A 14,127-nucleotide genomic window follows, 5' to 3' on the forward strand; every position below is an offset into this window, starting at 1 on the left:
ATTGACATTGTATAGAATTATACATTAGTGACACTCAAAGTGGTGCTTGGAACCTCAAGGATATGCCAAATATTTAGTTTAAAAAAAAAAACCACACAGACGGAAACAAAAGCACAAACACATAAATGGGACCCTTATCAAACTAATAAAAAAATCCATACAGCAAAGGAAATCATCAACACAATGAAAAGGCAATCTGCTGAATGAGATTTGCAAATTAAATGTTTGATAAGGGATTAATACTCAAAATACAATTTTAAAAACTCATACAACTCAAAAGAGAAAATAATAATTTGATTAAAAGTGGACAGAGGATCTGAAGAGCCATTTTTCCAGGGAAGACACAGAAACAGGTACATGAAAAGGTGTTTAACATCACTGATCATCAGGGAAAGGCAAACCCAAACCACATGGAGGTATCCGCTCACATTTATTAGTATACCTAGAATCAAAAAAGATAAGAAATAACAAGTGTTGGCGGGGATGTGGAGAAAAGGGAAACCTCATGCACTGTTGGTGGGAAGGTAAATTTGTGCAGCTACTCTGGAAAACAGTGTGGAGTCGCCTCAAAAATAGAATGACCTTATGATCCAGCAATTCCATTTCTGGTATTTACCTGAAAATAAACAATGTCACTATCTCAAAAAAATATCTGTACCCCTACATTTATTGCAGCATTTCTTATTTATAATAGCCAAGGCATAATAACAACCTAGGAGTCCACAACAGATTAAGGATAAAGAATATGTGCTATACCTTTTTGATAGAATGTTATTTGTCTACACCAAGAAAAGAAGGAAATCTTGCCATTTATAACAATGTGGATGGACCCTGAGGCTATGATGTTAAGTGGAATAAGCCAACTGGAGAAAGACAAACACTGTATGATCTCACTTGTACGTGGGATCTTAAACATAAACCCTGAACTCCTAAATAAAGAAAACAGATGGGTGGTTGCCAGAGACAAGGATGGGAGAGTTGTCAAAATGGGTGAAGAGGTGAAGGTGGTCAAGGTACAAACTTCTAATTTTAAGTTCTGTGAATGTCATATACATCATGCCGACTGTAGTTAAAAATACTCTATTACATATTTGAAAGTTGCTAAGAGATTATATCTTAAAAGTTGTCATCACAAGAAAAAAGAAAAATTATTTGTGTGTTCATGGAGGTCAACTATACTTACTGTGGTGATCATCTCACATATCTACATATACCAAATCATCATGTTGCACCTAAAACTAATAAATGCTAAATGTCAATTAGTTCTCCATTTTAAAAAGCCCAAAGAGCAATATTATCTTGAGCATGTACAATTTCTATTAAAACAGCCTCTATGTATTGTATATAATTGCCATTGGATGCTCTTTGACTCTTCATTCACCCCACCTTTCATTGCTGGAAGCCATAGAACTGGTCATGGACCATCCACTCCATCTCTACTGTTAACTTAATGATCTGAGCAAGGTCTGTGATTTTAAAAAATATTAATATATGCTAAACTGAGCAAGGTCTGTGATTTTAAAAAATATTAATATATGCTAATGATTCCACCTTAACCTTCCTTTATCTCCACAGTTATTTATTCAATTGCCTATTGGACATATTTGCTTAGGTATCTCAAATTCAAAGTACCCAACACAAAGCTTGATTTCATACCCTGGACACTAAACACTTCCTCCTTTAGTCATCACCACCACCAAAGATGGTAAAACTACGTAACCAGTTTCTTCTTCCCAGCCCCCCTCCCTTCCTCCCCATTCTATCTATTACCAACTCCTCTCAATTCCTCTTCAAAATATATGCCAAATTTGTCCATATCTCACCATCTCTTCCGTCACCACTTGAATCCAAAATGCCCACACTTGGATTATCACAATAGTCTCCTCCTAACTGGTGACCGAGCCCTTTTAAACACAAATCGCATAACTTCCAATTTTCAAAATCATTAATGGGATCTTACTCTAAGACCTTGGAAGTTATCACCTCTACAGAGAAGATTCTAATTCATAGAGGGTGTGTGTGTATGTGTGTGTGTATGTGATATGTGTGATCTGTCTTTTATATTCATTATATTCAAATATAGGTGATATGTCTTAAATTTCAAAACTATTTTGAAAAATATTTTGAATATTTAAAGATGGGATGCGTCTAGGTATAAAAGAAATGCAGTAAAGAAGAGGAGGTTCGAAATTTAAAATTCAAAATAAGTAAATTGAGAAACAGCAAACAGATGGAAATTATGACAATTTTAAGAGGTAGGATTGTTAATATCAGATAACAGTAATGCTAAATTCACAGAATTAACTGCCTGAGTGTTTTAAAACATCTGTGGCTGGCTTTTACTCAAAAGTATTTCACATAATGCTGCATGGAATTTTTAGGGGTCGGGGAGTAATATGTTCAGTCATCACTAATTTCTCATTTTCAGGTCTTCTCTGGAAGAATAAAACGGCTCAGAATCCATATTATCTAAAAATATCTTTTGCAAGCCATTCTTTTGCTCTTCTGAAATTCTACCTATCAAAAATCCTAAAATTTATTGATTTTAGGAAAAAAACCCCACAAAACACAAAACTGCACATTAGGAGTTGTAATAACTGGATGGACCAATCACATAACTGAGTATGCTTTGATTACATTAGAGAGAAACATGTCATTTGGCAAAGATAAATGAAATAAGATACCATGGATGACAAAGACTGATCTTGAAAAAACAGCTCAACGTTAAGATGTGTACCCAAAGTCCACTTTGCCACTAAGTGTAACTAAGTATACAAAGTATACCTGAGACCATTATATTCCCATGTCTTCTGGTGCAAGTGAGGAGAGAGAAGGGACAGGCAATACAGAAAACTTTCATCAGTCAAGAAGACAAAGCAAAGGGGTAAGAGAACCACATGAGGAAAGGAATTGTAATCAGTATTCTTTGCTCGTCATAAAACTTCGGGGGCACCTGGGTGGCTCAGTGGGTTAAAGCCTCTGCCTTCGGCTCAGGTCATGATCCCAGGGTCCTGGGATCGAGCCCCACATGGGGCTTTCTGCTCTGCAGGGAGCCTGCTTCCTCCTCTCTCTCTGCCTGCCTCTCTGCCTAGTTGTGATTTCTCTCTGTCAAATAAATAAAATATTTAAAGAAAAAAACAAACTTCGGAAGAAGTTAGCCTTAATCATTGCATAACTCAAAATAGAAATATTATAAGGCAAAACTACCTTATTAATTTTAATAAAGGCATCTTTAGCAATGTATTAAATTTTAATAAATTATCAAAAAGAAGCATTAAGAGTGAAGATGTGATCAAAATGATTCTTGTTTTTATTATACTCCAAGAATATTTAAATTCAGTAAACTACAAAATGAAGATTAATGAAAACTATTCAGTGATAAAATAAGTCTAAAGGCTGAGCAAATGATAAAAATGAAAAAGAAGAATAATCAAATGCTGACATTAATTTACAAACACTTTATATTTTAAAACATTTCCACATACAGCTCCCATTTAAACAACTGATGGAACAACTCAGATCAAGAGACACTGAGGTTCTGAACTGAGAAGCTCTCATACACTCATTCTAACTAATGGTAAGGTTTTTTAGGCTAAACAAATGATACCATTAAAGGAAAATTGAATGAACAGGTAAAAGAAAATTGATGCTAAAATGTTTAAAGTGGAAGAGCTTCTAAGCCCTCCTGATTGGCTACCACTTTTTATGTATTTTATGATTTCTTTGAAATCACAACTTTCATTCTCTTTAATGCCTTCTCATAAAATTTTGTTAAAAATGGTCACCTATAAAGTGGGATTCTGATAAAACCAAAACTCTCTTCTAACCTCATTCATTTTTTCTGTGGTAACAGCTTTAAAAATAAGGTGAAAGAAAAGAAAGCATGGAAAGGCTTTTTTATTAATCATAGTCCCTAGGGGTGCCTGGATGACTCAGTCCATTAAACGTCTGCCTTCAGCTCAGGTCATGATCCCAAGGTCCTGGGATCCAGTCCCTTACCAGGTTCCCTGCTCAGCAGGGGGGCAGGGGTTGCTTCTCCTTCTGCCCCTCTTCCCACTCACTCTCTCAATCTCTCTCTCACTCTAATAAATAAATAAAATATTTTTAAATATTTCTTTTAAAAATCATATGCTTTGACTCCTGGATTAAATCAGATGAACAAATTTTTATTGAGTTAATAGCTAGGAGTCAAATTACATAATTTGCCTCAGCATTTTGTTGTTGTTGCTGTTCTTGGCTTAGTGTATCAAATTGATTCAGCACAGGTATTTGTTGAGATGAGGCATGAGAGTTCTGAAGAACTACCACTAGACCTGAAGGTTAAAACTAGTAAAAATCCACACATAGAAGATGAGAAGTCTAGGGCGCCTGGGTGGCTCAGTGGGTTAAGCCGCTGCCTTCAGCTCAGGTCATGATCTCAGGTCCTGGGATCGAGTCCCACATCGGGCTCTCCACTCAGAGGAGAGCCTGCTTCCCTTCCCCTCTCTCTCTGCCTGCCTCTCTTGTGATTTCTCTCTGTCAAATAAATAAATAAAATAAAAATCTTTAAAAAAAAAAAAAAGAAGATGAGAAGTCTAAGTCTGCGAAGCTTAACCTGATGGAAGGATAAACTCTGATGGGTAGCGTTAGAAAATGACTGCAATTTAATAGAGAAAACATAATGAATCCATTGAGCATATCATTAAGACAGCTGGATGCAGCAGGCACTCTCCAACTACTCACCGGATGTATATGTGTAAGCAGAGAGAGGACAGACCCTGCTTGTGGAGTTTGTATGTTCTAGTCTGTCTAGAAAAACACTTTGGGAAGCAAAGAATCATAGTGCTTTAAAAGATAGCTTTCAAACTTCAAGGACCATCAATATGAATTGTGAGGTTCTAAAAATACCAATGCCCTAGTCTGACTAATATCTCCATAGGAGATTCTAATGCAGCCAAAGCTGAAATCATCCCATATTTGTACAAGACTAATTCTTAACACTGACACTGAAAATACTGTGGGACTCTGGCTTTCATTTCACAAAGTTTTAAGGCATATTTTCTTCATTCTAAATGAATAAATCATAATGAAACATATATAATGCTTTCTCTGAGGCTCTGGGACAAATTGACTTCTTAGGATAATAAATGAGTGTCATGAGGTCAGGCTACAAAGGAATTGAGATCTCTGTAATAAGTATAATTCAGAGTCGAAATATTCAAGTCTTGTTGCAATATACAGAAGACAAAGGATTTTTTTCCAAGGGGGGAAAAAAAAAAAACAACAGTCTCCTAAACGTGAATCACAGAAGACAAATAATCTAACAGAATAGATTTTAAAATATAGATCAGAAATTCGGAGAAAAGGCAATAACAAACAATTATAATTCATTTGTTAATAAAAATGAAAAGGAACACAGTTCAAATGAAGCTAAGTGTAAAAAAAAAGAAAACTAGGGGGAAAAAGAATTGGCTATAAAAGTCACTAAAATTGTATTATAACAAGAACTATCATGTACTGAGAAAATATAAACTAAACAGTTTGGTGAGAAATTTGGAAGTACTTAGGAAAATTAATAATTTGTATCATCTATTATTTGGTTATCTGGAATTAGTGACTCTGACAAAACCGCTTAGATCTAAATATGAGGATTTTTTTTTTAATTTTTTTTTAAGATTTTATTTATTTATTTGACAGAGAGAAATCACAAGAGAGTCAGGCAGAGAGAGAGGAAGGGAAGCAGGCTCTCCGCTGAGCAGAGAGCCAGATGCGGGACTCGATCCCAGGACCCTGAGATCATGACCCGAGCTGAAGGCAGCGGCTTAACCCACTGAGCCACCCAGGCGCCCCTAAATATGAGGATTTTTAATGCTACATTGTTTATAAGAAGAAAAATAAATCATTAAAAATTTCACTAAAGAAACATGAAAATAAATCATGGCATACTATATGTTCTGAATCGATAAGGCAAGTAACAAGAATAACCCACCAATATAAACTACATATGTAGTATATGGAGAGTACATATATTTACATATGTAGGCATACATATATACTAACATGAAAAATACTATATAGCAATTAATGCAAATGAACCAAATCATTAGACAGTAACATGACTCATAAAAACTCAGGTTGCAAAATATTCATATTATAAAATCATACACGCCATTCAGGGAAAAAATTCGATATATTTTTCATAACTACATACATATGTTTGTAAAATTTTTCCTCCCTACCCACCCCAAGGCTAGAAACAATTACACCAAATACCAGATGATGTGAAGTTGCTAGAGCAGGGCACGGAAGGGAGCTGGATGGATAGGGATAAAGAGATAAAGATGATGAAGAAAGAAATAAAGATAGATGAAGAGATAAAGACGGCTTCAAATTTATGAGTGGTTGCCATTTATTCACAGTCCCAACATATGTATCAAAAAAACCCAAAAATGGCTTGACAATCTTTTCTGTCTAAGCTTACGTCTCTCAGGTGGAAATAATAATTTTGCAACAAATATATATACAAATAATGGTAACAAATCCAATTCTGGTTATAGGCCCATAAGCATCCATTAGTTTATATACTTTTCCATATTTAGTAGTCATTGTAGCTATTATTTTATAATTAAGTTTTCTCAATATTAAAAAGTACTTTTCCATGTCCCAATTCAATCTATTTACAATTATTTTATAATCCTTGCCTTAATTTTGCTAGAAGATCTCTTAAATACACAAGAAAACTAGGTAAAAACACAATGCACCCCAGCTGAGATACAACATTATGATAATATTATCCCAAAATGCTCTTTTAAACTAGGATATAACAAATGGCACATCTTCGAATTCTCAGAGATTACTACAAAGCCTAACATTCCTAGGCATTCGAAAATGATTCTTAAACTCTGACCCTCAAACCAAAAGTCAATTTTTTTTAACCTATCATTATCTTGCACTTTTTTTTTTAAGATTTATTTACTTATTTGAGAGAGTGGGAATACACATGCACGAACAGGAGGGGGGTAAAGGGTAGGGTGAGGGTGGGGAGAAAGAGAGAATTTCCAGCAGATTCCCTGCTGAGCAGGGAGCCCAAGGCAGGAGCTCAATCTCTGGACCCTGAGATCATGACCTAAGCTGAAATCAAGAGTTGGGCACTTAACAAACTGAAACACCCAGGTGCCCCCCACACATTTTAAATCCTGTTATGGTAAATCCTCACTCCCAATCCTCCACACAAAGGATCAAATGAGGTAATAATGCACAATGCCAAGGCCAGCTTGACTGTCATCATATACAGAAACTTGGCCTTGTCACCTTTATGTAACAACACTTTCTGCCTAACTCCATACCTCACCATGAAAAGTACACATGAAGGCAGTTACATGTTCTGGAGGAACATGTTCCTGACTACAACTTCATTCCAAAAGTAGAATTAAAAATGGGAAAATGGCTGCATCTCTAAGAATTCTTATCTGGTACATTTCATGTCAATTACTAAACAAAAAGGGTTCCTTTATGTTTTAATTCACTGTAAAAACATGTAAATTAGCTTTATGAAGTTCTGATTTTTCTAAAAGTTCAAATGTATTCTTCATATTTTTAAAAAGTTGTTCTTTAACATTAAAAGGGAAATTAGCTTTCCATGTCACTGAATATACATATATACACATATTCCTAACTACAAAATTTTAGAGGGATTTTTCTGGAACTGTCAGATACAGAGATCGTAGAATAAAAATCAACTAGAGGTATCAAGTTCATGGTTGGCAATTTCATCTCGAGTCTTTGGACACATGAACAGAATAAAAGAACATAGCTATTAACAAGCAAATTTACCATACGAAAATGGTAAATGAAATTTACCAAAAAACTTCAAAATCTTTTCCACACATCATCTGAAATATGAAGGCCAATCTGATGAGAAGAACTGTCATATTAACTAGCAGTGATGCCTTTATAGAAGCCTTGCAGTGCATGATTTTCTTCTATGAGAGTCTTCGCCTAAAGAAACAGCACAAGTGAAGAGCAAAAATCAACTATAACAGCTCCCCTCTCTACTATTCAAGGAGAACTGCCATTCGTGGTAGCAGCTTCAATATTGCCTTCTGATCTCAAGATTCTGTAGGACACAGAGGAAACTGAAAAGGAATATTTTAGACTCAATGAAAGAAAAATGTAAACATTCTGCCTTAGAGTATTAAAATCATCATGAGACTCACTTTTTGGCAAACTAATGAAAATAAATTACTTAAGCATAAGGCTCATTTAATTCCAAATTAAGCCCTTGGCAATGATAGTAGAGTCGTAATAATAAAGCAGATAAAAATCAGTATCTGAAAGTTTTAAGAATAACTGAGAGAAAAGGCTATGCAGACATAACAAAAATCTAGCATCCTTTATTTTGTATCTACTATTAATCACTGAAGTCATAAGCTTTCCTTGTATCAATAATATAGGATTTCTCCTAACTGCCCTCCTTCCTAAAACAGTTCTCATTGAAGACTACCCCAAAACATGAATATAAAAGCATATATTTCTGACATTTCTGAATGTGACAGGAAGAAATGCAGGGTTCAAAGTATAATTAGAAATTGTTTCTAGAACATATTCATATGATTTATCAAAGTTTTGCCCATATCAAGTTATCAGAGTATTTGTTTCCCTTCAAAGAAAAATAATGGGTTTCCTTATTAATAATTATCCTTTATACAACAAGATGAGAAACGGTTTTTTTCCCATACCAACAAAATAAACAAAACAAAAGAATTTTAATGTTTAGTATTTCAAAAGATATAAAGAGGTTCAATAGATTGGTATATCCAGTCTTTGCAAGGAAAGAATCTAAAGATTAAGAGCATAAAAAAACGTTAGTGTTCCTGGGGCGCCTGGGTGGCTCAGTGGGTTAAAGCCTCTGCCTTCGGCTCAGATCATGATCTCCGGGTCCTGGGATGGAGCCCCACATCGGGTTCTCTTCTCAGTGGGGAGCCTGCTTCCTCCTCTCTCTCTCTCTGCCTGCCTCTCTGCTTACTTGTGATCTCTCTCTGTCAAATAAATACATAAAATCTTAAAAAAAAATGTTTTTTAAATGTTAGTGATCTCTTCAGCACTTTAGATTATAAGGAATTCTTTCTCTTGTTCAAGCTAACTCTATACTACAGCATAATATTTTCCATTGATTTCAAACATCAAAAAATATTTTCCATTGATTTCAAACATCAAAAAGTATCTGTATATATCCCGATAAATATATAAAAGCTCAATAAATCAGTTATAGATTGAAATCCACTGATGAATACTTATACTTTTTTTAGGCCAGATTACAATTTACCAAACAAGGTTGGCATTAGGGAGAGTATGATTATAAAAAAATCCAAAAGTGTCAAAGCATATTTCATGTAATCTGATATAATGAGTGACATGGTATTTAACCAAAATTTAAAACGAAACATAATCGGTTTGATGTGGTAGGAAAAGGTCACCAGAGACCAGTTTTTCTTATTTCAGTTACAATCAAAACTATTAACCTGAAATTCCTCATAATCTTTTTTCATACATAAGATAATAGCTAACACTGGTAAAAAATGGACATCTTTTTAGAATATTTTTAAAATGTAACAAAGAGAAGAAACCTAAGATGACCATCTATTCTTTCATTTAATCATCTTTAAAGAGATTCTTCTTAATTTCATTTAGAAATTCATTACTTAGGGCGCCTGGGTGGCTCAGTGGGTTAAGCCTCTGCCTTCGGCTCAGGTCATGATCTCAGGGTCCTGGGATCGAGCCCCACATCAGGCTCTCTGCTCAGCAGGGAGCCTGCTTCCCCCTCTCTCTCTACTTGCCTCTCTGTCTACTTGTGATCTCTTTATATATACCAAATAAATAAAATCTTTAAAAAAAAAAAAAGAAATTCATTACTTAGGTAGTATTACCTTGATATCTAATATCATTTTCCAATAAAAGGAAGTAAGGTTCCTTGGAGAAATGGGACTGATTTTAAGACTGAAGCGGGAAATATATAAGATGAGCCTGGTACATCTTACGGTGCCAGAAAGTGAGGTGCAGACACACACACACACACACACACACACACACTCACACACATACACACACACACACAGACGAGGATATGTCAAAGTATCTACAGCACATGGGAGCCCCCTTCAAGAGCTCCCAATGGCCAAAGCTGGAACAATCTGGGCAACAAAATAAATAGCACTGAATTATAAACTAAATTATAAACTAAAGCATAAAATAAAAATATCCATGAATCCATACTGATAAATAAATGATCCGATGGATAGATAGATACGTAGACAGACAGACAGACAAGGGAGAAGAGACAAATCTCCCTTGCCAAACCATGTCAAATAATTTAGATAAATACTCCACCTTCAAGGAGAGGGAGCACAACTCCTCACTCCATAAATATAGGCTGGGCATAGTGCCTTCTTCCAGAGAGAAAGGAGGGATGAGGGAAGGAGGAACTTTACAGTACATAAACCTGAAAAACACTATCTCCACCAGGTGGTTAGGGTCAACCTTAACGGTGGTAAGTCATGTTGACAGCATGCACCCTTAATCCCTTGATAATATGTGATAAAAATGTCACTTGACCTGTGTTCTTCCTCTCAAAATCCATAAACCCAGTTTAATCATGAGAAAAACATCGGGCAAATTCCAGTGGAGAATGATTTACAAAATATCTGACTAGGAATCCTCAAAACTGTCAAGGTTATCAAAAACAAAGTCTGAGAAAGTGTCACAGCCAAGAGGAGCACAAGGAGATATGACAAATCAATGTCATGTGCCATCCTAGATGTTATCCTAGAACAGGGAAAAGACATTAGGTAAAAATGAAGGGAATCTGAGTAAAGTTTGAACATTAGTTAATATCAGCCTCGGTTAATTGACTGTAACATACGACTATACTCATGTGCAAGGTCAGTAAACAGATGGAACAGAGTGTGACATACATGGGAACTTTTGTTCTCCTCAGATTTTCTGTAATCCTGAAACCGTTCTAAAAAACAAAGGCTATTCAAAGAATGGCTATAACCAGAATAAAAGCTTTTAGAAACCAAATGAAATTAGACGGGCTTTGATAGATCTGTATCTAAAAGCTGTGGGCCAAGAAATATCAAATGAAAATTAACATTAGCGTTAAGTGCATATTAACATTTTAACTGCCTTCAGATTGAATCTAAGAAGATGGAACAAAAGAGTGAACCAGAATTCAGTAACTTATGCGTATTATATGAGAGATAACATTGATTTCAAATCCCGCTTGGGTTTTTTCTGACACTCTACAGCAACTGTAGTATACTAGAAACCCCCAATGAGAAACAAACATCAAGGGAAGGATGTTTCTAAGCCCATTGCTATGGTGTTTTTGTTGGCATGGTGACCCATTCTTCCTCATTAAGCTAACATGGGGAAATCAAGCAGTTAGCAATTTCTTGCGCACCCATGGCAAGCTCCTTCTAGAGCTAACTATTAGGGACTGAAGTACCCAAAGAGTTCAATTACTGACTGTAAGGGGTGTGCCACAGCCCCTAACCCATTACACTAAAAGCAAGCCCCTGAAAGCCAGTCTTCAGAGTAATCTTGTTTAGCTTAAAATAAGAGGTTTAACACTTCCCACCAGGCAGTGCACTATGGTCAAATCGGGTTAGCCACAAAACAATCCAGCCTTTATGAGGAAAATATGTGAAGAAAATATCCTTTTGTGACCCGAGACACAAAAAAGACTTTGCACAAAAGAAGACACCTCTTTTTGACTATCGAACCACTTTGGCTTTTTATTAGATTCCTTTCCCTGCACTTTAAGAATACACCTAATAGGGGAGAATCAAAATAAAACAGCTCAAAATTAATTGAATTTGGACAAGGAACTCTTTTCTATCCATCTCTCCTCAAGTGGGCAACTGCATTGCAAATGCATTTCCTGCGCCAATGGATTAAACTGCAACATTCTTTTAACTCTGTGTGGCTTTAGCACGACAAACCAGCCATTATGAGATGTGTTCCAGTCTCATTAATGAGGTAAGCATGTGAGCCCAGCATTTTGGAAACCTAAAGAGACAAATTATAATGAGACTTCACTCAGTGGGGAGGCCAAGATATAGCCCTCTTCTCTCAATGATATCATAATAGGCAGCTATTTAATGAGTGTAGGACTTTCCTATGAACATATAATAGACACCAGTAAGAAGAGGAAGACTTCACCAAGACAAATCCCACTTAATATATACATCTCATAGGTAGGTGTTCACTAATACTCATAATTTCAATGCTTACTGATTTTCACTGAGAATATGCTCCCCCTATAATGACACGCCTTCTGCTAAATACACGGTAAATTCAATGTTAAATGGACAAATGATTCTTTTCTTTTTCTCACAGATAAAAATGTGGCCCTTTATCTATATGTTTTGCATGTTGCTTTGTCCTTATTCTCAAAATGCCACAGTGATTTATAAAACTTGTTTTTTGGATTGGGAAACTGAGGCCACGTCATGAGGGTTTTGAAAGAAAATTTTCACTTGAGAAAACAGCCATCAATTCTGTGATTCTGTAATTGAATTTCATAATTCAATATCAGGTAATTACAACTATTCAGAAATTCTCAGACAACACTGTGGCACCTGTTTAGGCATTATAATTACTAGTCATTCAGAGCAGAATCAAACAGAACTGGGAGCCTCACAAAATCAGTTGAGCAGAACATTCTGAGTTTACTGAGCAAGGAAAGGAGTCATTACCTATTCTCCCCCTACTTCTCCTAAAAGAAAAAAGAATAAACGAACAGCCATGCCAAATTTTCAAATACATCAGAGCAGTAAAGGGGGTTACGGTTACTAGAATCTGTTATAGAAAAAGCAGTCTTCGTTGGCTGCTGTTTGGTTCATTCCCTTTAATGCAGAAAGAGATGTAAGGAGTAGCCAACAAGTGCTACAGCAGTAACCAGAGCTAATTATCTGAAAATACTTTACAAACAAAAACGGAGTCTAGGCAAGGGTGATGTGGGAAAAGTCGAAAGACATTATTTTAGTCTCATGAAAAGAAGATTTCAAATCTTTCACACCTTTATGCCTTACTACTCCAGAAGTGAATTCCTTTTTGAAACGCAAAAGAGTGAACCTCGATGGTGATATTTATTATAAATGGGATAACTTTTCTACGAGCATCAATTAATATTTGTACCACCAAATAAGCATTTTTAAAATGTACACTTTTATGACCTGGAATTAATTACCAAAAGAGTGACCCTCAAATTGTACCTTACTTTAGGAATAATAATAAGCTAGTTGCATGTTTCCTATTATGCAGACAGAGAAATGACTGATATGGCTGCCAAATGGCCAAGAGCCAGATGTTTGGGAACAAACAAAAATACTCAAGTTTTTTAGTTCAGAACTGTTCTGATAGCCTCACCAAGAGTCTCTTCTTGCCAGAAGCAACTTGGCAAAAGCAATTTTTGGAACCTCGAGGTGATGGCTACCAACCTAGACAGATGAAATCTTTGTATAACTGTAACCCACCTCATTTTTTTTTCTTTCGTTCTTTTATTATTAGATTTGGAATTAAATTTTAATCATTTACTAACTCTTAAAGATCTGTATGGGAATGGAGGTGCTCAGTAGGTCATAGGCAACCTTGCACAAGGAGATTCTGAAACAGAACGGAACATGAAAACTGTGAAACCCATATAGCCATAAGAGCGTTTGTCTTCCACTTGAATAAATCTTCAGTACAATGCGAAAGGTCGATCTCTCTTCAAATTAGTTTACAAAAAAAGATCTCTGCATTTATTAAATACCTATTGAGGGCCATTAAAACTCCATTAATTTCCTTCTTAAACTTGTCCAGCCTTTGTAGCTATCATTAAAGTACTAGTTTTCAAATCATTTCAAACGGGGTTAAAATCTGGTATTTTTTTCATTAAGATGTGTATCTTTGATTTTTAACATTACCACACACACACAAAAAAAAAATCCCTACAGTTCAATATGATTTACTGCAAAAATCTCTCATGAGTCTTCAAAACATATTTGGATAATTCTTTCAGCCCGACATAGTTCCAATTAGTACTAATCATTGCCATGCCCTAATTATTTAAAATTAAATAAATTGAACTTACACGTGCAAACA

At 35.5% G+C, this 14,127-nt stretch overlaps 1 protein-coding gene across 2 annotated transcripts in view; it reads right to left on the reverse strand.

Moving 5' to 3' along the window:
- The window catches only part of TMTC2 (transmembrane O-mannosyltransferase targeting cadherins 2), a 434,663-nt gene that overhangs the window by 231,496 nt on the left and 189,040 nt on the right, over positions 1 to 14,127 (reverse strand). The gene's annotated exons all lie outside the window — the stretch shown is intronic.

The sequence above is a fragment of the Meles meles genome, chromosome 7, assembly GCF_922984935.1.
Source record: "Meles meles chromosome 7, mMelMel3.1 paternal haplotype, whole genome shotgun sequence".
Classification (NCBI taxonomy): Eukaryota; Metazoa; Chordata; class Mammalia; order Carnivora; family Mustelidae; genus Meles; species Meles meles.